At 37.1% G+C, this 25,130-nt stretch overlaps 1 non-coding gene across 1 annotated transcript; it reads right to left on the reverse strand.

Annotated features, from left to right (window-relative positions):
- Positions 1-18,338: 18,338 nt before the first annotated feature.
- LOC119056582 (U6 spliceosomal RNA) lies at positions 18,339-18,445 on the reverse strand. The gene has a single exon (XR_005083911.2). It is a non-coding gene; the product is annotated as a U6 spliceosomal RNA (small nuclear RNA).
- Positions 18,446-25,130: the final 6,685 nt, after the last annotated feature.

The following is a 25,130-nucleotide window of genomic DNA, read 5'->3' on the forward strand; positions in this document are numbered from 1 at the left end:
CAATGCCTTTAATCAGCAAATGATTCCAGGTCATTTGTACAAAATTTCAGTCTATACAACCCATTATTTTACTTTGTTACTCTATTTAGTAGTCAACTTCCAATATTTTATGCATGACAATATAACTAGATTTACTTTTATATCATCAAAGTTATATTTAATTTTCACTTCTGAGCCTCTACATTGATGGTTCTTTAGTCCCTTTAATGCTCCTCAAAATGCTGTTTTTGAAAAAACACTATCATGAAAACATTATATTTTTGTTTCTTTAGTCACAGCTTTCAACCTACTGTGTTGAATTTCCTATTCACTTCCAGCCCAGTTGGGCTAGCTACCATATCTTTCTCCTCATGTTGGGTTATTATAATTAGTCTAATCCTGTTTAAACTCTGGTATCTATCTGATTTCAAAGTTTTCTTCCCTTCCCCCAAGTACAGGCTATCCTCTTGGCTACTTGGACTTTGGAGAGTAGGAGGGCCTACCTTTTACATCCTTATTTCCCCTTCCTTTTCCAGGTCTGGCTCCTTGAAATAGGGAGATAGAGGAATAGTGGAAGTGGAACTTGTTATGTAACTAGGCTGCTCTTGTTCCATCTAGAACCTGCTGAGAGAATGGCTCCCTGTAGATGCTTTACATTTTGGTGAGGTCAGAGGGGAGTGAAAGCTTTGTCTTCCTCCTTTGGATGGCTTCTGTTGCTGATGACTCAGCCCCCTGGTTTCAACTGAGTTCTTCCGGAAGGCATGTTCTCAGTTCCTGGGTGTGGTGGGTACTTCCCACCTGTCTCTGCTCTTTCCTCTGTTCTCCTTGCTCCTTTGTGTGGGGCCACAGGAAACATGGCAGTCTTCTTTTTGCACTCTGAAAGCCTCTGGGAACGTCCAAGGGGCTGCCCTATCATTTTCCCACACATGTATCATGGGCTTTAGTCTTTTTAAGACCTGCTGACTAAGATACTCTGAAGGCCTTTCTGCCTGCAGGCAACTTTAGCCCAGAGATGGGCAACAGGATATATGTATCCTGCGTTCCAGGGGATGGATATTAATGTCACCTAAGATCTTTCTCACTGTACTCAACTTCAACTCAGAAATCAACCAGCCAGGCTCCCTACCAACTGCTATAAGTGAGTTTCCTACTCCCCTGAAATTCTTGGCTTTAGAAACAGACAATTCTTGCATTTCTTTTGTGGCTGGGGTGAGCAACCTCTCAGCACCAAGAGTGCATACTCTTCAAATCCAGGGCTGTCTTTCAGGCTCTTTCTTCTATGGACTGGGGTAATAGAGGACAAGGAGAAAGGTTGGGTAGTGAGGAAGCTGGTTCTGCCTCCTCTAATTCCTTGAGAAGAAGAACACACCTTGTGGCTTATTGTTAGCACAAGTTGGACCCTTTCTGCAGTATAAACGGTCCCACTGAGCATGCTCTTAGAGTGTGTGTGTACACATGTGTGACATTCTATCTCCTTTCCATGGATTTCAAGTTATTTTGAGGCAGAAACCATATCTTGCAGCATTTTTCACCCCTGCTAACAATAAAATAATTGAAAGCAATAATAATAGCAAACACTTAAATGGTTCTAACTATAAAAAGGGCACTGTCCTAAAAGCTTTGTGTATATCAATGTATTAAATACTCACAAACCCTATGAGGTTGGTATTATTATTGCTATAATGTTGCCTTGTGAAAATAAACAGAGAGGTTAAGTATCTCACCTGTGGTCACATAGCTGATAAATGGTGAAGCTGGTAATAGAACCAAGGCAGCCTTGGCCTGAGGTTCATCTCTACTGATTGTCCTTATTATAAATATATGACATCACTGTGAATGGGTATTATTGGTAAAGCCAATTAGACAAAAAAGTAATTTGCTCAGTCTGATTTGGTATGTGAAGGAACGTATCAAATTTTAATTAAGTAGATTCTTTTAAGAAAATCGGGTGATTGTTATTTATGCATGTAACTTCATAAATTATTGTTGTACCCAGTGAATAAAGAACCTTATGGATTTAATATAAATACAAAGATTATTCATGAAAGATTGAGAACATTAAAGCAATTCCTTTCAAAGATAAATGTCAAAGCAGTTATTTAGTGAAAAACTTGTCCCTGAATATATTAGATGTGTTTATAAAGGCAAGCTTAAAAAGTTCAAAACATAATTGTCATCTCACCTCAGATATTATCTGATATCTCTATTTTGTTTTATAGACAAATAAAATCAGTCAAAGTTCAGACAATGAAGTTCATTACTTTCACTTTTCATCTCCTTAAAAATCACTGATGATCTCTTAGTCCTAAGCATACTTTTCAGATCATCTCTCTTACTTCCCCTCTCTCCCTTCCTCTCTCACCGCCCCTCATTTTCCACCCACTCATTTCCCCTCAGCAGATCCACAGCAGCAGCTGTGATGAGCTCTGACTCCCCTCTCTGCTCTCTTCCAGCTGTGGGTTTCTTGCCCTCTACCTCTTCTCCAGCTAGCTTCCTTCAGCTCTAACCGTGGGGCAAGCTGAGCTCTCTTGACAATAACGTTTTGGAGAAATAAAGACTTGCTCAACTAAAACAGCATAAGCTTTTCATAACCTTCTCTCTCTACCTTATACAATACAAATTTCTATAAACCATCAAACTGTTAAAAGAAACAAGTAAATTCAGTGATCTGGTTGTTTGCTGACTTGGCTTTTAGCAAACTGGCTTTGAAGTGGCCATTCAGCCAGCTGGTGAAATGGTGAATTATTTCTTGGGATATTGGCCCTGGGGGTTCCCTGGTTCCTGCCTTCCCAGTTGTTCAGCTCATCCTGTGATGCCAGGAGCTGTCACAGCATGCGCTGTGCTTTAGCTGGTTCTGGTTGGCATGTATCACTTGATGGAAAAAGCACTAGAATCTTAGTTCAGCTAGTCCCTGAGCAGTTCTGTTGGGAGTGGCAGAAGAAGAAAACTGGGGATACCCAACACTCCTGTTTCATGGTTCCTGTGATCACACATGGTCTGTGCATGTCTCTTGCTCACAGTTCAAAACTGTGCTTCTTACCGTGTATATTATAATATTCTAATAGGGTTCAGGTTAGGGTTATCAGTTAGCTAACTGCTGGATTTTTTATTTTTCCAGTGAAATTTCTCTGGCCACAGTGATCACTGACCTCCAAGGGCAAATCCAGTAGTTACATTTCTGTCATATTTCTTGATAATTCTATTTCTTTTTTCCTTGTAGATCATTCTCTACTACTTAAAATCCCTTTCTTCAGTTTCCAGGATTCTTCTTTCCAGGACTTTTGGCCCTTCTAGCTAGTACTTATGCCACCTTTACAAATCTCTCTTCAGCCATTCGTTCCCTTCAGTAGTGTCTTTCTCCAGGACTCAGCTTTTGACCCTCTGGTGTCACACTTTACGTTCTTAAATGTACTTATCCATGCCCATGATTTCAAATGATGCATCTAAACTGATCATTTTCAAATTTATATCTCTTGTTTTGTCTTCTCTACTGATCTCCAGACACATATACAGTCTACTTGTTAATCTCAATTTGATTGTGTCATAAGCACTTCAGACTCATCATCCTCGCCCAAATTTCTCTTCTGACATTGCCTATCTGGTAAATTCTGCCAGTCACCAAGCCATCTCAGTCACCCTGTCATATCTACTCAGTCACCAAATCCTACCATTTCCATCCAGTCATTATTAACCAAGCTTTCTCCTCCCCTCCCCTCCATTTCCCTCCCCTGCTCTCTCTTCTTCACCACCACTGCTCCTGCCTTAGGTCTTACCTATTCTGTCCAAAAATCACCACAACTGCTTCTGAATAATCATTTTCTTTCCACTCAAATCTCCAATCTATCCTTAAAACTGGCCTTGGAGGGAAATCTGAAGTGCTGTTCTGAATCATGTCACTTCTCTGGGGAAAAGCTGTCATTAGATGCCCATTCCCTTTAGAGCAATGAATCATCTCATTAGCATGAACTAAGGCCCTATAACCTGGCCCTGTTGAGCTGTCTAACATTTATTCTTTTCCTTCTGACATGTAGCCATCACTCCAGCAATAGCAAACATAACATTTTCTAAACACTCCATGTAGATTAATTCTCCTAAGCCTTTGCTCCTCTTCTGTAAGACACATGTGAAGCTTCCTCTTTCCAAGGAAGCCTTCTCTGACCCCTCACCTGACATGGATGCTCCTCATCTGTGCTTTTACCTCTTTTACACACAGTGCCTCAGTGCTTATCATATTCTTCTGGAATAGTCTGTTTACTTTTCTGTCTCTCATACTGAAGTCCAAATCCTATGAACTTTATCTCCCCAAAACCTAGCCCAGTACATAATAGGTAATAAATGTTTGTTTAATGAATGATTAATATACATATGTGAATAAGTGAAATATTATAATAAATAAAAAATTAAGATACCAGCAGAATGTTTCTCAGTTAAAATAGTCAAGTGGTTCCTCTGAATAATTCATTTATATCATTTCATTTCTCTTTCCAAATATTCTTTAGCATGTCTTGAGGGCAGTTGCATTCTTGCTTATTACATAGTTCAATTAATATTGTATAGAGCTACATTTGCCATATAAAGTATGCCCATTTTATTGAATAAGAATATAATAAAAGAGATAATACCAAAGTATTATAGTGTAAGTGATTGTCTATAGTGGCTTTCTGTCTTATGTCCATTGTCATAACTGTCAATTGTCCCTCTCTCTCTCTCTCTTATTGTTGTTCAAGTACAGTTTCCTTCATTTCCCCCCATCACTTCCCCCAATCCCAGTCATCCCTACCTCCCACCCTTGATCCTACCCCCTTTTGGCTTGGTCCATCAGTCCTTTATACATGTTCCTTGACAACCCTTCCCCCCTTTCCCCTTGTTATCCCCTCCTACCTCCCCTCTGGTTACTGTCAGTTTGGTCTTTATTTCAAAGTCTCTGGTTATATTTTGCTTGCTTGTGTGTTTTGTTGATTAGGTCCCACTTATAGGTGGGATCATATGGTATTTGTCTGTCAACATCTAGCTTGTTTCACTTAATATAATACTCTACATTTCCATCCATGCTATCTCAAAGGGTAGGAGCTCCTTCTTTCATTCTGCTGCATAGTATTCCATTACGTAAATGTATCATGGTTTTTTGGTCCACTCATTTACTGATGGACACTTAGGTTGTTTCCAGCACTTGACTATTATAAGTTGTGCGGCTATGAACATTGGGGCACATAGGTTCTTTTGAATTGGGGTTTCAAGATTCTTAGGGTATAATCCCAGTATCAGAATCACTGGATCAAAAGGAAGTTCCATTTTTAGTTTTCTGAGGAAATTCCATACTGTTTTCCACAGTGGCTGCGCCAGTCTACATTCCCACCAACAGTGAACTAGGGTTCCCTTTTCTCTACAGCTTCACCAGAACTTGTTTGTTGATTCAGTTACAATGGCCATTCTGCTTGGTGTGAAGTGGTATTTCATTGTGGTTTTAATATGCACATCTCTGATGGCTAGTGTTACTGAGCATTCTTTCATATGTCTCTGGGTCCTCTATATGTCCTCCTCAGATAAATCATATGATAAATAAGGCACCTGTAGGCTACCAGAGTCAAAAGTATTATATTTTATTATGAACTAATCTTACTCTATTCCTCAATGCAGCTATTTCCTTTTAATAAGATTGTTTTTTAAAATATCCTCAGACATTTGCATATACTCAATAATATAAGCATAGCAAACTTTTAGGTATTTTACTCATCTCTGTGTAGCATTTGAAATTGCTAAAAATATTTTTAAAAAATAAATTCCTGGAAAGTATTTCTTTTCTAGTCTTTCAACCAGTGTTCTTTAGAACCTGTCATGTGCCTGGCATTGTGTGAATAAGACACAGGTTTCCTGTCCCTGTCTAGTGAGGCCTCTAATCAAGTATCTTTCTTCTGTTTGTGTAGTATTTACCATCTACCTCTCTATTATAGTACTGTTAAATGTATAACATCTTTTTTTAATTCTAAACTTTTTTCCTAAAGTAACTACATTTTTCTCTGGATTTTGAGTAATCAGAGATTCCTCTATTCACCTTTTTCTTGGCATGAAGAAAATTCTCAGCAGACACTCAGTGGCACTATCTGAAGTCTGCCTTCCTGAAGATGTTCTTCCTTTTAGTTTTATCACACTCAGAGGATTTCTAACCCACCAAAGCCCCTAAAATATCCTCTGCAAAGCCGAGTGTATCTTCAAGATACAATGCAACAGATCACCTGGATCCCCAGAATTCCAGATGGCCAATCACAGTAGAATGACTGGTTTTCATCTGCCTAGAAGGGTGGACCCTTTGAAAATCTAAAGTAGATCCTCTTTTAAGGAAAATGCACACACCAATGCTCTTGAATCTTTGGGAATAGTCCTGACTGGCTTCTGGGACTGGGGTCACACTTAGTACTGTGATCGCTACATTAAGACTATCAATACATTCATTAAAAGGGCTTCTTTTTTTTTAACCCACAATCTCTAATCCATCTGGAATCTCCCTTTGAAATAATTAAAGTGCTAGTGCAGATAAAAACAAGCAAAAATAGGTGAGCAGACACAAAAAGACACCTATTGTAATATTCTATTTATAGGAAACATCCAGAATAGGTAGAGGAACAGAGACAGAAAGCAGAGTAAGGGTTGCTAGGGGCGGGAGGAGGGGAGTGAGTCCTGCTGGTGTGGAGCTGCCTCTCAGGGCGATGGAGCCTCCTGCTACTAGACAGTGGTGATCCTTGCACAGTGTGGCAGATGTATGCCACACAAACAATAATTCTTATTTATTACTTAAAATGAATCACACCATGGAAAAATGAAGGCTAACAAGAAAAAAAAGAAAATATATATAAGAAGAAACCCCATAGGAATCTCAAAAATAAAAATAAAAAATAAAACACTGAATGATACCTTGGAGAAAAGAAAAACATAACAATGACAAAAATAGAAGAAAAAGGAGGTAAAACAAATTCTGATGGGAGAGAGAGAGCACGTTCAACAGGTGGCCTTGAGCTGGCTCTGACGCATCTTCGTGAGGCGGCTCCTCCTCTGTGGCAGGAGCCAGGGCAGGTTCAGAGAGGGCTCCCCAGGCAGGGGTTGGGGGGCCCCAGTCAGTCAGGACATGCTGCACAGGCCAGCCTAGCTCCAGAGCTGCAGATGGAGTGGCTGCTGGAGGTGGCACGACTGCTGGAGGTGAATACCCCTTCAGGTCCCAGGCAGTTTCCTGGTCTGTCCCTGCATCAGCCTCCTCAGACTGTATGACAGATGTTGAAGCAGGAGCTGGCTCTGCCTCCTGGGCCAGTGCTGGAATTGCAAGAGGAGAAAAGATCACCCACACACCTGCATTTCCATGTGCCCCCAAAGTCAGAACACAGCCAGAGCCTGGGAGCCACCCCAGGATGCTCTCTCCAACGGGCAGTCCAGCACATGGGTGGTGAGGCCTCTTTTTGTTCCTGGCCAGACTTTCTGGTGCTCCCTCTGTCCAGTACCAATCCCTCCCCATAATCCTGCATGCATCTTCACTCCCATCTCATCCCTACCTCTTCCACCTTCTCACCCTTGGGCTCTGCCTCCTTGGGCTCCAGACCCTCCAGTGTGGTTTGTTTAATGTGGGCATCTTGCTCCGGGTTGCAGATGGAAATTGTGAGCCAGCCATGGAGCATGGGTGGCTTCAGGGATGGTGTGTTTCTCTGGCTGTCCAGGGGGCCTGGATCCCCAGAATTCCAGATGGCCAGTCACCTCTGTCCTTTTCTGGCCCTTGATGATGTGACACACTAGTCCCTTGCTAATGGTGACAGGTCGGGGGTCTTTGTCCACCAGCTGCTGTTCCTCCATGACCTGGGTTAAACTCTGCATGACAGTGACCAGACAGTCCAGAGGCCTCAAGCCCTGCCCATCACTAGTCACTGCTGCTTCTGCTCCTGGATCAGGCCGAGCACTGTGTCTGTACAGACCTTCACCGAGGGGAAAAGAAATTCACCTCCAGGGCTTGGCATAAACCTTGGGCAAAGGGCGCCACCCACACTCCACATCCATACAGCTAACCTTGACCTGGGGTGTGAATATGACCAGCCTTCCAGGCTTCTGATACCCCACCCCAGCCTATTCCTGCTTGGTCAGGCCCTGCCCACTGAATGCCCCCTTAGACATACACATTCACACACACATAGGGAGGGGACATAGGGCTGCTCAGGTAGGATCTGAGTGGTGGCCTGGCCCAGACAAAACCACCTTGGGCCACACTAAGGTACCTCTGGGTCCTGCCTTGGAAGGGTCATGGGCTCCTGGGCTGAGTCCAGACCCAGCAGCAACCATGGTGGAACATATTATCACTACTGCCTCTTTTGAGGCCATGGTCCTGGGACACTGGTAGAAAACAAACAAAAAAAAACATCCTGTTGGGGACAAATTTCTCTTGCTTAATGATCTGGGTAGGGGAAGGTAGCTTTTATTAGAATGTGGCTGCCTGATTGCCAGGGGTCCAAGTCCATTGGGCTCTAATGTCAGGAAATGAGGTCACTGGTCAGTGTATCGAGGTCACTGCCTAGGTCTCCTACCCTGAGCATCTCCTCAGTCAAGAGAAGTGACTTCACTTCTGTTTTTTGCACATTATTTATTTATTGTGTTTCCCCCTTACCATTCATCCTCCTTATACCTGCTCCCTACCACAGTTACCACACTATTGTCCATGTTCACGAATCCTTTTTCCTTTTCACTCCATCCCTCCATCTTCTAACCCTAACCTCAAGTCCCCATAGGTGTCACCCTGCTCTTTACTGTCAGTGTGTCTCTGTTTCACTTATTAGTTTATTTGGTTCATTAGATTCCACATATAAGTGAAATATATGATACTTGTCTTTCCCTGTTGGGCTTATTGTATTTAGTAAATTTTTCTCTAGGTCCATCAGTGCTATGTCACAAAGAGTAAAATTTTCTTGTTTTTCATGGCCAAATAGTATTCCACTGTGTGTCTTTCCCATAGTTGTTTTATCCACTCATCTACTGATGGACACTTGGGCTGCTTCCATATCTCGGCGATTGTAAAATGAGCTTGTGAATCTTCCATTTTCTTAAATTTTTTTGTAATAAGTTAAGAAGGATAGGTGTTAATTCTTCTATGAATGTTTGGTAAAATTTGGTTATCAGCTCCAGAACTCTTGTTTGCTTGAATTTATTTGATTACTGCTTTGATTTTATTAGTTTTAATTGTTCTGCTCAGGTATTCTGGTTCTTCCTGATTTTGTTTTGAAGGTTGTATGATTCTAGGGATTTATCCATTTTGCTCATTTTGTCCAATTGTTGGTATGTCGTTGTTCATGATATTTTCTTATAATCCTTTGAATTTTTCTTGTGTTTATTAGTTTGCTTCTACTCTTTCATTTTCTATTTTATTAATTTATGGGCCCTCTCTTTTTTTCTGATGAGTCTGCTGAAAGGTTTTTCGATCTTGTTTATTTTTTCAAAGAATCAACTCTTGCTTTTGTTGATGATCTCTTTTATTGCCTTTTTTTTTTAGTCTCTATGTCACTTCTTTCTGCTTTAGTCTTTATTATTTTTTTTCCTTTTAGTTACTGTGGGATTTGTTTATTGTTCATTTTCTAGTTCTTCTAGGTGTAGGGTTAGATTGTTTATTTGAGATTTTTCTTGCTTCTTGAGGTATGTCTGTAATGCTATGAATTTCCCTCTTAGGACTGCTTTTGCTGTATCCCATAGATTTAGGGTTGTAATGTGTTTATTTTCATTTGTCTCAAGGTAACTTTTGATTTTTTCCTTCATCTCAATGTTGATCCATTCATTGTTTCCTAAATGTTATTTAGCTTCCATGTGTTTGAGTGTTTTCCATTTTTTTCATTGTAATTGATTTCTAGTTTGATACCATTATGGTCAGAGAAGATACATGATATAATTTCAACATTCTTGATTTTATTAAGCCTTGTTTTGTGTCCTAACATGGTCCATACTAGAGAATGTTTCATGTGCACTTAGAATGCTTGTATACTCATGAGTGTTAACTAAATATTCAAGAAGTCATAGATCACCAAAAGCATGTCATTGACTTTCAATAGAGCACATGGATCTCAAATTAGCTGTAGAATTAGCTTTGGCTATTTCTGGAGTAAAGGGTGTTGTACTGAGACATGGGGCCAAACCAGAGGTAACCAAAAGGTGGAGAAGAGCTTAAATTCCATAAAAGAAGTTGGAATTTCCTCCTAAGGAAACATTAAAATTTGTGATAAATAAATTGAGAGATATTTATAAAACCAAAATTAGTAAGTCTGAAATTTTTCATTTATTTGATTAGGAAGATTTATATAATTTTTCCTAAGCTTCAGGGGAAATCTTGGGTTTTTGGAGTTACTTTTTTGCTTAGTAAAATGGTACTAAGTAAGAAATCTAATGTTAGCCCCGGCTCATGTAGCTAAGTAGATTAAGTACCAGCTGGAGAACCAAAGGGTTGCTGGTTTGATTCCCACTCAGGGCACATGCCTGGGTAGCGGGCCAGGTCCCCAGTGAGGGGTGTGTAAGAAACACATTGATATTTTCCCCCCTCTCCTTCTTCTTCCCTCTCTCTAAAGAGAAATAACGTTAAAAGAAAATCTTAAAAAAATAAAAGAAACCTCATATTAAATCAGGCCAAAGTGATTTACATTAGTTGGGTGTAATTAAGTACTATCCTCTATGAAATGTAAAATTTATTTATGTTAATATTTTGTTTACCAATAATACAAAATGGAAACTTGTATTTTGTTTACCAACAACACACTTATAAGTGTAACTGAGTGCCTATAAATTATCAGGCACTGTGCTAGGTGCTAAGGGAAGTCTATAGATGATTTTTTAAAGGCCATACTTACTTGGACAGTTTCATAAAAGGCACCCAAATATCTTATAACTGAGGCCCAACTATGATGTGAAAGAAGAAAACAGGGTTATTTCTTTTCAGTGGAACCTGGGAAGATTTCACAGAGAAAATGGGACATAAGCAGGCTTTAAAGATAGTTGTATTTTGACAGGTAGAATTGGGGTGCAAAGGTAATTTTAATTAAAACTATATTCTGAGAAAAACATGGAAATTATAAAAAGTGAGGAGAATGGCCAGTGGTCTTCTTGGGTTAAGGCAGAGGTGACATGTTGCAAGGTTAAGATAATAAACTATATGGCAGAACATGCTTTGCATTCAACATTCAAAAGTTGAGCATTATGTGCAAGTGGAGAGAGACAAACGATAATCAATAATCATAATAGAAAAAACATAAAGGCTTTTAGAAGTGATTATGTGATATAAAAAGAAAATTTAAAGAAGGGTAAAAAGGATTACAATGTCTTGAAGGATGCAAGCTGATATTTTAGTTAGATAGTCCAAGTATAATTCATTGAGAAAGATGACATTTGAACAGAAACTAGAAATGAGGAAGAGAACCATTCATATATGTCAGGGTAGAATGTTTTGAGAACAGAGTAATGAGGTCAAAGTGTGCCTGGTGTGTTCAGGGAATAACATGGAAGCCTGTATAACTGATGCCAAGTGATAGGAGGGAAATTCAAGGTTACTTAGAGAGATGTGTGGTGGGGTGATGGTGGATCATATAGGCTCTGACAGAAGGTGTAAGGACTCTCTTGATTGCCCTGCCAACACTCGCCCCAAACCATGAGTAGTTTCACAATTTTGATATCCATACTAAATGTAGAGCTGGTATTCTGCTTTCCCCAGGGAGTGTTGTGGTGATCTATCTACTTGTTTCCTAGCAAAAGGAATCAACGTAGATTCTGTATTTCAAATTTTGACTCAACCTCGTAGATCTCTGGAGTGGAGATGATTTTATGAGTCTTCAAATAGTAAAGAAGCAACATTTTGGACTGTTAAATGTTCCCTGTGATCAAAACATATCCAGGTATGAGGTATTTTTCACTGGAAAGCGTTTTTTTGTTTTGTTTTTTACCACAAGGATATTCAAGGAAAATTTGTTTGAAATTAAGAAGACTGTTCAAGAATGTTGTAAGAACAACATTCTTAAAAACAAGGGGTGGGAAGATAAAAGTGCTGTATTTGTAGGTTTTATGTTGGTTAGGATTATTCTTTTTAACTTATGTGTTTTTTTTTTTACCAAACATTGAAATATGCATGGTTGACATATTTGATTCAACATACTAACAATTGACAGAACGCCCCTGCAGCTCCCGCGGGCCTCCCTCTCTCCTTCCAAAGATAAATAAATAAAATATTTAAAAAAAAAACATACTAACAATTGAGTTTCCTCTTCTAATTAACACAGATGGCATAGCCAAGTCTTCTTTTCCCCCCTGTGACAATATATACAGCAAGAAGATATAAAAACATGTTTATGTATGCCTGAGTGTGCTAATGGTCTTCTATAGCCCAGTGTGTTCACTAGTGTTTGTACTATAATTTATCACTTATCCTTATAATGACTCTGTAGGAGAGGTGGTATCTCATTGTAGTTTTGACTTGCATTTTCCTAACAGCTAGTAAAGTTGAAGATCTTTTCATATATCTATTGGCCATTTGTATGTCTTCTGGGAGATGTTATCTGTTCAGGTCCTTTGCCCATTTTTTAACTGAATTGTTTGTTTGATATTTCAGTTGTATGAGTTCTTTATACAGCTTATTTTAGCTGACTATAGTAAGACCTTTTATTTGTATGCTTGGCAAAGTATGCTACTATATTAAGAATTAATAGTATAAGCAATGTCACAACTTTAAAACTGCCTGTAATGTAGCTCATTGTAAAACATTGTAATTAGGTTTCAATAAAGAAAGTTCATTCCCAGCCTGGCATAGCTGGTTGTATTAACTTCATTCAACCTAGTCAAGAGTTCTGTAGGGCCAAATGCAGAAAAATTTTGACAATCTGTCCTCATAATTTTTGCATAATTTAACTATCTCAGTTTCAATAGTCTGTGTGCTCTTCAGCTTAGATCTTCTCTTACTAAGCTATGTGATTCCCCATCTATAAAAGAATAGCTAAAAATAGCATATATCTAACCCAATTTCTTTTATTACTTACCATATACACTCAAATAGTAAGTGTCTGTTAAATGTTAGACTATCACAAATCTACTTTTTCTTTGTAATACTTGATATTGAAGCAACAAAGCATTTGTAGGCTAATAACATGGCTAATTATTGAACTTCAGTCAGAGTTACGAGTGTCTGAAAAATATCCGTTAATGCAAAATCAGAATGGATTTGCTTTAACATGTAGATTTTAATTGATATCATCTTTGTAGCATAATAAGATTCTTTAGAGACTGACATTGAATTTTATCCTACTCAACTGTGAAAGAGACGAGAATTGGACAAGAGATATCTGTATGTTCGGCTGACTGTAGGATAGAAAATATATTGAAACCTAATTGAAACCAACACATTTTAAAATGACAGCTATAGCCTTTAAAACTTTTTGAAATAAAGGGAGTACCATTAAAAATGTCTAGATAGCATTATATACATATCCATGGTAATTTGCATCTGATTTTGTAAAAAAAGTTGTGGCACTTTGCTATTTGCTTAGGCAAAAATATTTTTAGCCTTCAGAACTCTAACACTTGTTAATTTAGCAAATCAAAATGTTCCCTCAGAATAGTGTAGGTGTTATGCTTTTTGTTGGTAAACTGTTAATCATCTTTTATTACTATGTGGAAAATAAACCTGGAGTTTGAGAAAAGTCAGCATGTGTCCAATGTGGATTATGACAGTCAGGGAAGCCCTCTCTCTTTTATGTGTGTGGGAAGGAGGCAGAAGTGGAGCATTTAAATGTTTGATCAAACATCCTTTACAGAAATTATATTGGGCTTTGATATTCTTAAGATAATTATTGTGAAAGCCCCTTTTTAACAAGGTTTACAAATTACAGCACTTTCAAGTGATTTAGTCTTGGAGGGTGGCTGTCTTGAAAATGTCTATTACATCAAGCTATCGTGATTTTTTTCCCCAAAGCAATTTGGGATATATTCACAAGTGATAGTGAGCATTGTTTTATAAGACTTTGTAAACTTGCAAAAGGGTAAAATTTTCCTGGTCCTATATTTAAAATGTATGTATGTCTCTTAAGAATCCTGAAGAATGCTTATAGCAAGTTTCCTTAGGTATGATGATGAATAATTTTAAAATATAAAGACAGTTTTATCTTATAATAAAAAACATTTAATAAAATAAGTATAAGGAATGATATGGGTAGCAACCTGATCACAATCAGCTCTTCTTATTTAAAGCATTACACATTAATTCTGAGAGCAGGAAATTAGATTTGTTTTAAAACAAATGTGGGTAAAAAGACTAGGCTGTTTCTTTCATTATGATCATAGTTGGCATTTACTGATCAGTTGCTATGTACCTGGTGCAGTGATATATGCTGTATATTCGTTAGCTGATGGACAATGAGATAAATACTGGTCATACACTCATATTATATATAAATAAGCAAAGGCTTAAAGAACTTAACTTGCCCAAGTCCATAGAGCAGATGAGAGTGTTCCAACTAGGAGTGATCCGACTCCCTGTCCTGTGACCTCCATCACTGGACTCGATGGCTTTTCTCAAAAAAAGAAAAGTCAGTCTCTAAGGAGTCTTATTATGCTATGAATAGGATGTCAGTTAAAGTCTACACGTCAAAGCAAATCCACTCTGATTCTACATGAATATGTATTTTTCAGAGACTCACAACTATGACTGAAGTTCAGCAATTAGCCATATCATTAGCCTACAAATGCTTTGTTGCATCAATATCAAATATTACAAAGAAAAAATAGATTTAACTGACAATATTTGACGACATATGGTAAGTAATAAAAGACATTGGGTTAGATATATGTTATTTTTAGCTATTCTTTTATAGATAGGGGGAATCAAGCAGCTTAGTAAGAGAAGACCTAAGTTGAAGAACACACATTGTCAATGTACCTAAACAAAAGTCAACCTGGGTTTGACACTTAGAGTGAGGGACCCCAACACACAATCTAATTGCTAGAATGGCAATTTCTAGATTAATTTTGAGCAATGGATTTTAACTCTCATTGTGTATCAGAATTATCTGGGACAATTTAAAATATATTGAGATTCAGATGGTCTTGGTGAGGCCTCTGCATTGGTGTTTCCTAAATGCTCTGTGATTGTTATTAATGTGCAGACAGTACATAATGCGTTTGTTTAGAGAAGTCTGTTTCGTGTAGGAATCAGCATTCCATGGAATGTTTTAGGTTTGTTTCAAGTTTAATTTTAATGCATTCAAACAAATACTTATAATAAAAATACATTAAATGCCTTAGGCACAGTAGTTTAATCCAAGAATAGACCTAGATCACTTTTGCCTCAGGGTCATTCCAATTGCCCTAAAATCCATTGAAGATCTACCTTCACTTTTTTTGTTGCAATTTTCTGATTTTTCCTTGTTTATTGTTGGTGTCCTTGCCATCTGTCCTGATTTAGCATGTGTGTATCTCTAGCACAAGGTATAGAGTTCAGCGCATAGTAATCAGTCAATAAGTATCTGTTGAATGAATGATTAAACAGAGAAAATTTAGGATAAATTTTTGGTCAATCCATCTGCTTATAAACTAAACTGACTCTCCCAATTTTGAGCACAAATTCCATGTATATCATTATTTCCTAGATAATTAGAGAACACAGCTGGTGTACAGATAGAAGTACTCTGGATTTAGTTTAAAATTAAGGTTATTTGATAAAGACTTTATTTATAGCTGAGATAGCAATTTCTATTTCAGGGTACAACATTGTATCTGAAAAATATTAGTTATGTTTTCTAGTAAAGTGACATCTTAATATGTAGCAAGGTTAAAATTTTAGACTATCCAACAAAATTTCAAGGCAATGCATTTTGGATGAATATGTATTATTACTAACATTAGATTTAATTCTGTAGTTTATATCATTTTGAAGGGAATCTTGGGTTTTGAATTCCAGACGGCATCGTTTTCTTTTTTGGTGACAATGCCTTTCAGCCATGGCACAGTATTTTTTGGATAAAACAAAACTAGTTGGGAAAAAATTCCTTCTGTAGAGATGAGAAGCTGGGCAGTAGGGGATGCTTAAAATATTTCATAGAAGTTCTTGGTCTTTGCTTATTCTGGATGGCAATTTCTAGAAACTGCCCAATTCGGGTACAAATTTATAGAATAATATAAAAGAAAGGTCACTTCTTGAGTAAAATTGGCTCAGTGCTTATTGTGGGATGGGAAAGGTTATTTCTGTTAGATTATTTTGAAGGAAGAAAAGGACAGGTGGGTTCCATTCCATACAAATATAATTTGACTGGCTGCCAATTGAATTTTGTTAGGTTGCAAAGTAACAATGGACTCAAGGCATCTTTAAATGTGAAGAAACCTTACATATTATTTGGTTCATTCATTTCATTTTACATCAGGGAAACTAAGACCCAGAAAGACATGGATCTGGAACTCTGACTTTTCTTGGTAATTTCAGTATAGCCAAATGCTCTGCCTTTTTTAGCTAAGATACTGGATGGTTCACTCAGTAGGTTTTTGTGTTTGTTCTAGAGGAAATCTTTTTCTTTGTGGTTACAAAACCTGAAATACATGTTCTAAACATAAGTGTGTGTGTTTGTGTGTGTGTGTGTGTATATATATTAAATTTTCCAGGAAAATTCCAGCTATTGTTAGTATAACAAGAACGATGTATACATTAATGACACCTGGGAACCAAAGACAGTGGAATGGAATGTACATGTGTGAACAAGGACAACTTCATATACTAGTCAGTGGGGGCAGTAGACGCAGTGGAGTGAGCATATGTACTGTATGGCTATCTCATTCAAAATGACTGAGCAAGTGAGGGCAATGAATCTGCATCAACTCCATGGAAACTATCTGGATGATTCAGAAGGCTGCAGCTATGGGCAAGTGATGATTGGCAGCTTCATCATGACAATGCACCAACTCATGCATCGCATCTCCTGCAGAGTTTTCTTGTAAAACTTCAAATCACCCAGGTGACTCAGCCCCGCTACAGCCCAGATTGGAGCCCTGAGACTTCTGGGTTTTCCCAAAACTGAAATCACCTTTAAAAGGGAAGAGATTTCAGATTGCCAATGAGATTCAGGAAAATATGATGAGGCAGCTGATGATAGTGATTTGGAGAAAGGTATTTGGTCCTGTGGTGCCTACTTGGAAGATGACTGAGGTGTCATTTTCCTGTGTACAATGTTTCTTGTATATTCTTCAGTAAATGTCTCTATTTTTCATATTACATAGCTGGATACCTTCTGTGTGTATATATATATATATATATATATATATATATATATATATAACACAATTTGTATTTGTGTGTGTGTGTGTATATATATATATATATATATATATATATATGATGAGAGATCTGAAGCATAAAGTCATTTCAAGTGAAAATTTGAAATCAAAGGTTTTCAATGAAAATAGCTAAAGTTACTTTTGGAGAACTCTAAGATTATAAACTCCCAAATATTTTTGTTGTTTAAGATTTGAACTTTGCCAGGACAGCTTCCTCCAAACACCCTCACGGCACCGATATAAAAATTTCCCTGGTGTTCTAACATTGGCTCTATGTGAAGATGGCTATATACACTTCAAATTGCAAAATATTGAAGGAGTCTCAAAGGGAATTTTCTGAATTAGACTATGGGAAAATAATTTGGGTTCCTAAGTCGCAGAGAAACACGAAGGTGCTCGCTGTCCTTCCCATGTCACGTTTGGAGGAGTACAGTAGTCCCCACTTACCCCAGTTTCACTTTCCACAGTTTCAGTTTCCCATGGTCAGTTACAGTCTGAATATTAAGTGGAAAGTTACAGAAATAAACAATTCATGTTTTAAACTGTGCACTGTTCTGAGTAGAGCGATGAAATCGCATGCGATCCTGCTTCATGCTACCTGGGTAACGTGAAGCTTACCTTTCTCCAGCATCTCCAACACCATATATGCACTTCCCACCCATTAATCACGTCATAGCTGCCACCTCAGTTATCAGATCAGCTGCCTTGGTACCTCAGAGCTTTTGTTCAACTAACCCACGGTTTACTTAATAATGGCCCTAAAGTGCAAGAGTCATGATGCTGGCAATTCAGGTATGCCTCAGAGAAGCTAGAAAGTGTTTCCACATATTAAAGTTCTCCACATATTAAAGTTCTCCACATATTAAAAACGCCAAGGTTGCTATGCATAAATCTTCTATCTGTGAAATTGTAAAGAAAACAAAAATTGTGGAAAGGTTAAGTACAATATAATAGGATATTTTGAGAGAGAGAGACCGCATTCATAAAGCTTTTATTATAATGTATTGTTATAATTGTTCTATTTTATTATTGTTCTTAATCTCTCACTGCGTCTGATCTATGAATTACACTTCACGAATTTGCATGTCATCCTTGCACAGGGGCCATGCTAATCTTCTCTGTATCGTTCCAATTTTAGTATATGTGCTGCCGAAGCGAGTACTATGAATTACACTTTACTGCAGGCATGTATGTGTAGGAAACACTATAGTACATATTGGGTTGGGTACTATCTGTGGTTTCAGCCATCTACTTCAGGCTGTGGAACACATCCCCTGAGACAGATGAGGGGGGACTACTGTACAGAGTTTTATCTTCTATGGGAGATTTTGCAGTTTGAAAGCATAGACTTCAGAGTCAGGTTAACCTGGCTGCAAGTCTTACTCTGCTTCTTATGAACCAGGGCCCTCGAGCACGTGACAGGTCATCCCTGCCAATCCTTTACCTCAGTGGCAAAATTACCTTGAGGTAAAAGAACAGAAGTGAACAAGGGTGTGTTCCCAAGGGAGTACAAACATTTCTTTTTTTTTTTTTCAAACATTTCTTAAAAATAAAGTTTTAATGGCACAGTTTAAAATAGTGTCATGTTTACATATTGGCAGCATAAATGCTAAGCTTAGCACCTAATTAGCAAGAAAGTAATTAAAGTAGGAGGTGACTGTGTGTCAAGCATTGTTACCTGCCTTACAGAGATCATCTAATGGCCCTACTTTCCTTGTGTTCAGTATGGCCAGTGACCTTTTTGACCCTGCCAACCTCAGGGCTGTTACAAGATTCTGTGACATAGACAGTAAAGATGGTAGTCATTGGCTATGGTGACAATTAAGGGCTCCTCCTCAGTTCTTTGTTTAATGTTATGCTGCTCCCCCCGACCCTGCCACCACCCTGCTGTCTCTTCTACTAGGGCTTTCTTTCTGCAAGGTAAGGCCACAGCTGGTTTTGCTTTTACATCTGCCAAGTACAATACTTGATACGGAGTAGGCCCTCTTTAAAGAGTTGAAATAAATGTACATAGTCATCCAGAAGTTACTTTATTGGGGATCTTGTTATCATTTTGACCATTCAAATCTTTGCCCTAACAAGGTAATGGACAGCTAATAAAGGACAGCTGAGTGTTGATTTTACTCCTTGATGGTTTCAACCTTCTTAGAAAGTGATGAGGCAAGAAAAAGCCAAGTGCCAAGTCACTCTAATGTGAGGACAAACTTTAGTGTATCTACGTGTTATCTTTCCCTGGGTCTCTCTGTATTTCAGTTCATTGGAAGTATGTGGCGTACCTCATTTTATTGCACTTTCCTTTACTGCACTTCACACATGTTGCACTTTTTACTAGTTGAAAGGAACCCCTCCACCAGCAGAAAAGTTACTACCATCTTCACAGCGATACTCACTTTAATAGTGGTGGTCTGCAATGGAACAAGAAATATCTCCAAGGTAGGCTTTAATGGGCTGAAATTCATAAATTAAAATTCTCCCATATTTATATTATTTTCATTGGGTATTAATGATCCAGTGAAATGGAAAAATAGAACTCTCTTTTTGCTCGAAGCTGTATCTGCTCTCCCATTTAAAGATTTATTTGACATTGACACCTGTTAATAAGAATGCTTTATTCATATAAGTATAATAGTAATTGTAAAGAAATACTCAATAAGTCCTGAGAAGCAAGGTACTAGGCAATCAACATTGGGCACCTTTCTTGAGAATACAGAACATAATGCCTTCTAAAGTGACTTGGCTTTTAGCAGTGGCCTTAACTTGAAAAATGAATCTCCAAGTTACTGTGCAGTAAATCTCAGAATCATTTTTCTTGCAGTTTATAGCAGAGCAAGTTGAAGGTGATAAAATTCTTGTTAATGAAGAGTTCACAGTATTATATGTGATCAAGGACATATACTTGTGGTTATTTATAGCATATGTTCAGATTTAAAAACCCTCAGTATCATAAAATCAGCTATGACATAAAAATTGGTTGCAAAACAAGCTGTGGTTCTTACACCTCTTCTGAAAGAAAGGTAGATATATCACAGTATGGTTTTTATAACATATATTTTTCACTTGTTGATGGCAGATAGTTGAAGTAAAAAAAAAATTCTCATGAGAGCCTAAAAAATGTTTTTACAATAATGGAAACATAAAATACTCATTGTTGTCCACCTTGCTTTTTTCACAGGGAGCTCATTCCATATTAGTACATATAGATTTTCTCACCTTTTAAATAGCTGCTAAATATCCTTTCATTTAGTTTTACATAATGTAGATACATTTTCATCCATATGAGAATGATTATGTGTTTTCACACTTTTGCTGCTAGGAACAGTGATGCATGGACTATCTGGGTGCATGTGTCATTGAGCTCATGGGTGAAGACTCTGCAGATAACTTTCTAGCAGTGAAATCGTTGGGTACTGGGGTCTTTTATTTTTGGTAAAGATGGCCAAATTGCCTTTCAAATACATTGCATTTATTTATAGTTTGACCAGGAGTGTGAGAAGATACATCATTCTTTACCTACATATATCAAGCTTTTAGATCTTTACCAATCTGATAGATGAAAGATGGTATACATACTTTTCTGTATTTTTTCTATTGTTCAGTTATAGTTATTCCACCTTTTCCCCCATTGTTCTTCCCTGCTCCATCCTGCCCCACCCCAGCCAACCAGTCAACACCCCCTATTGTCCATGCCCATGAGTCCTCTATTCATGTTGCTTTGCTTGTCCCCTTCTTTCCCCCTTATCCCCCTTCCCCATCCAAGCATTTGAGATTATTTATATTTTATTTTCTATGAATTCTCTCTTTTCTGTCCATTCTTATCTTGGGTAGTTGGTCATTTCTGATTTGTTGAAACTCCATATTGGAAATTTGATGATTTTAAATAGGATTTTCAAATATTATTTTTTCTTATTTGTTTTTTAGTGATATGTTTGCCATGAAGGTAATTTAAGGTTTTTTTTTTACCTTTTCAGCTTATGAACCTTTTATTTTATGACTTCTCATCATAGTTTCTTTCTCTCTCTCTCTCTCATTTGTTTCCAGTGGTTTTCTCTGGAATTAATTAATATGAGATAGACACCCAACTTGTTTTTCCTGATGGCTTCCCAGCTTGTCTCAAAAACATTTAATCTAGTTCTCCTGCTGATTTACCATGACACTTATATCATTATCTAAGTCTCATATGTTATTCAGATTTATGTCTAGACTCTACTCTGTTCCATTGATCTTTTATGCATCAGAGCCACAATATTTTAGTAATACCGGTAGACTTACATTAAAACTAATTTTCACTCTACCCCGTCTTCTTTATCAGAATTTTTTTCTAAAAAAATTTTTTGTGCGCATGTTTTTCCATATGAATTAAATAAACTGCTTGATATAGGTCTAAAAATACATTGCAATTGTATTTAAGTTTTGTGAATCAGTTTTCTTAAGTGCTATTGGGTTGGCTAAAAATATCTGTCATGGTTTTTTGCATAAAATGAAAAACACATTTTCCATTCTTTTTCTTTTTTAAATTAATGTATTTAATTGTTGTTCAAGTACAGTTTTCTGTTTTTTACTCCCATCCCAGCCCCTGCCCCAGTACTCCCCACCTCCCTCCCATTTCCACTCCTGTTAATTTTTGTCCATGTGTCCTTTATACTTGTTCCTGTAAATCCTTCCCCTTTCCCCCTGGAATTCCCTCCCCTCTCCCCTCTGGTCATTGTCAACCTGTTCTCTATTTCAGTTTCTTTGATTATATTTTGCTTGCTTGTTTGTTTTGTTGTTTAGGTTCCTGTTAAAGGTGAGATCATATGGTATTTGTCTTTCAGCACCTGGCCTATTTCACTCAGCATAATGCTTTCCAGTTCCATCCATGCTCTTGCAAAGGGTAGGAGCTCCTTCTTTATTTTTTCCTGCTGCATAGAATTCTATTGTGTAAATGTACCATAGTTTTTGGATCCATTCATTTACTGATGGGCACCTAGGTTGCTTCCAGCACTTGGCTATTGTAAATTGTGCTGCTATGAACATTGGGGTGCATAGGTTCTTTTGGATTGGTGTTTCAGGGTTCTTAGGATATAATCCTAGCAGTGCAGTTGCTGGGTCAAAAGGCAGATCCATTTTTAGTTTTCCTAGAAAATTCTATACTGTTTTCCATAGTGGTTGTACCAGTCTGCAATCCCACCAACAGTGAACTAAGGTCCCCTTTTCCCCACAACCTCTCCAACATTTGTTGTTTGTTGCTTTGTTTATGATGGCCATTCTGACTGGTGTAAAGTGGTATCTCATTGTGGTTTTAATTTGCATCTCTTGAAGTGTCTGTTCAAGTCCTTTTCCCATTTTTTAATTGGGTTAGTTGTCTTCTTAGAGTGGAGTCGTGTAAGTTCTTTGTATATTTTGGAGATTAAACCTTTGTCTGAAGTATCATTGGCAAATATGTTTTCCCATACAGTTGGTTGTCTTTTTAATTTAATACTGTTTTCTTTAGCCACACAGAAGCTTTTTATTTTGATGAGACCCCATTTATTTATTCTTTCCTTTATATTCCTTGCTCTAGGGGACATATGAGTAAAAATGTTGCTGTGTGAAATATCTGAGATTTTCTTGCCAATGTTCTCTAGGACTTTAATGGTGTCACAGCTTATATTTAAGTCTTTTACCACCTTGAGTTTATTTTGGTGTATGGTGTAAGTTGGTGCTCAAGTTTCATTTATATGGCCCAATACATGGTTAATTTATCATTACTTCAAAAGAAGTTATTGTCTTGGTTTATAGGATATAGAAATTTATATTAATTACCCTGTTAGTTTTGTTCATTAGGCCTGAGATGGCTTTGATTATTTCTGGTCCACTTGCTCTCTTGTGAGCTGAGAAAGACGAATTAAAATATTTATGGCTGATGTGATTTCATCTACATTTCCTTATGTTTCCTGTAGTTTTTGCTTTATAAATTAATGCTATATTATTTACAGATAGCATAACTGTTGAAACTTTAGTGGGGTAAACCCTTAATCATCATTGAATGCCTTTGTTTTGGTTTAATGTTAATGGCCCCAAACATAACCTTGTTTAATATTAAGTTCATAAGCCTTAAACTCCACTTATTTTCATTTCCTGCAATGGCTTTGTTTACAATTTTTATTTTACCGCTCTTAATCACTTTAAGTTCATCTCTCATGTACTACATATAGCTATGATTTCTTTCAAGAATGTCTTTCTATCAATGGATAATGGAATTTTTTAAATGATTATTTATAAGACCTATTTGTTACACCTAATTCTGTCATTATATTTTGTGTGTATTCCTATTTATTTAGATAAAATCTATCACTTTCCTTCAAGTGTTGTATTTAATTTAGTATTCTGTCACTTCATCTCAGTTGCCTTACTTCCTGTCTTTTCCTTTACACTTTTGGTTTATCACATTTTTATCAGTCCTGATATTTTTACTTATATCTTCGTATATACCACTACTTCTGTTACTTGAGTTATATGTGATACCTTGTGAATTCCTAGATCTAAAAACAGAGAAATCAGCATATATTTACTTACCATCTCCTTCTTTATTCAAGTTTTGTGATTATTTCTACATTTTATAATTCTATTACCATAATGAACATGCTTGATTTTTTTTTCTTTACCCTAGTACTTAGACAGGTTCAATAGTCTATGCCATCCACTATTCTTTCTCCATTTTTCTTGTCTTCTGATGAAATTTATCTTCTAAAATTTCCTTTCAAGGAATTTTAAACTATTTCATGAAAGCTTTCTTGGAACACTATTCTCTGAGTTCTCATATATTCATATATCCTTTCCTGTGGCATTTATACTCAAATGGTTGCTTAGCTGGGTATAGTATTCTTGGTGCACACTTTTCCTAATATCTTCCTAGGCATTACTCTACCATGTGCTAATTACATATTTTGCTCTGGAGAATTCTGTTAACAGTTGATAGAAGAAAAGTAAGGGAAAACTTAGTGGGGTGTCTAATGTCTAATCACTGGGCTTATACCTGAAACTAATATAATATTGTATGTCAACTGTAATTGAATTATAAGAAACTATTTATAATAAAAAATAATAAAATTAATCACCCCTCAAAACATAAGAATTTAATATATATCCCATAACAGCAAAGCATTTCTGAAAAAACATTCAGAACACCAGTTGTATCTGAAAGCATTATTGTAGTACATCACATAGTAAAGATATATATTACTATGACCCAGGGTGTTAAGAAAAATGTAATTTACTTTTAATATTATTTATAAAAATTTGAGCAAAGGTATAATTTCTGAGAAATATTCTAATTTTAGTATATGTACTGCCAAACTGAGCACTATGAATAGTCTAGTAATTAAAGAAATATGGTAATATTTTAAATATTACCTGGTAATTTTAGTTGATTGAAATAATCATTTTGCAATGTTTTTATTTCCTAAGGAGTCAAAAAAATGTGGTACTTCTGCATCTAATAGTTTTTGAGTAGAAGAACAAATACGCCCTAATCACTTCAGAAGAATTTTGAATTTAAGACAATTCTGTTCTACCTCTCCTTATCATCCCCATCTGAGAATCAGTAATTAAGTACAAAATGAAATACAGTCATGAGTAGAAGGAGGGAATCTTTTTTGGTAGATATTTCAAGGCAGGCTCCTTGATGAGCTGGATAGATCTTTGTCAAGGTAGAGAGGGGAGAGAGAGAGTATATTTCTAGATCCCTGGAAAACAGAATGTTGGTCAGAAAGTGTCACATAACTAGTGCCACTTGTGAGGTCCCTGTTTATAATGTTGCTGCTTCTCCCAGCAGGTCTGAGATATGAGTTGTGCACCTACCTTTGTCCAGAGGCAGTATTTTCTATCTG

This window comes from Artibeus jamaicensis, unplaced genomic scaffold (assembly GCF_021234435.1).
Source record: "Artibeus jamaicensis isolate MK-2021 breed Jamaican fruit bat unplaced genomic scaffold, CSHL_Jam_final scaffold_1964, whole genome shotgun sequence".
NCBI lineage: Eukaryota > Metazoa > Chordata > Mammalia > Chiroptera > Phyllostomidae > Artibeus > Artibeus jamaicensis.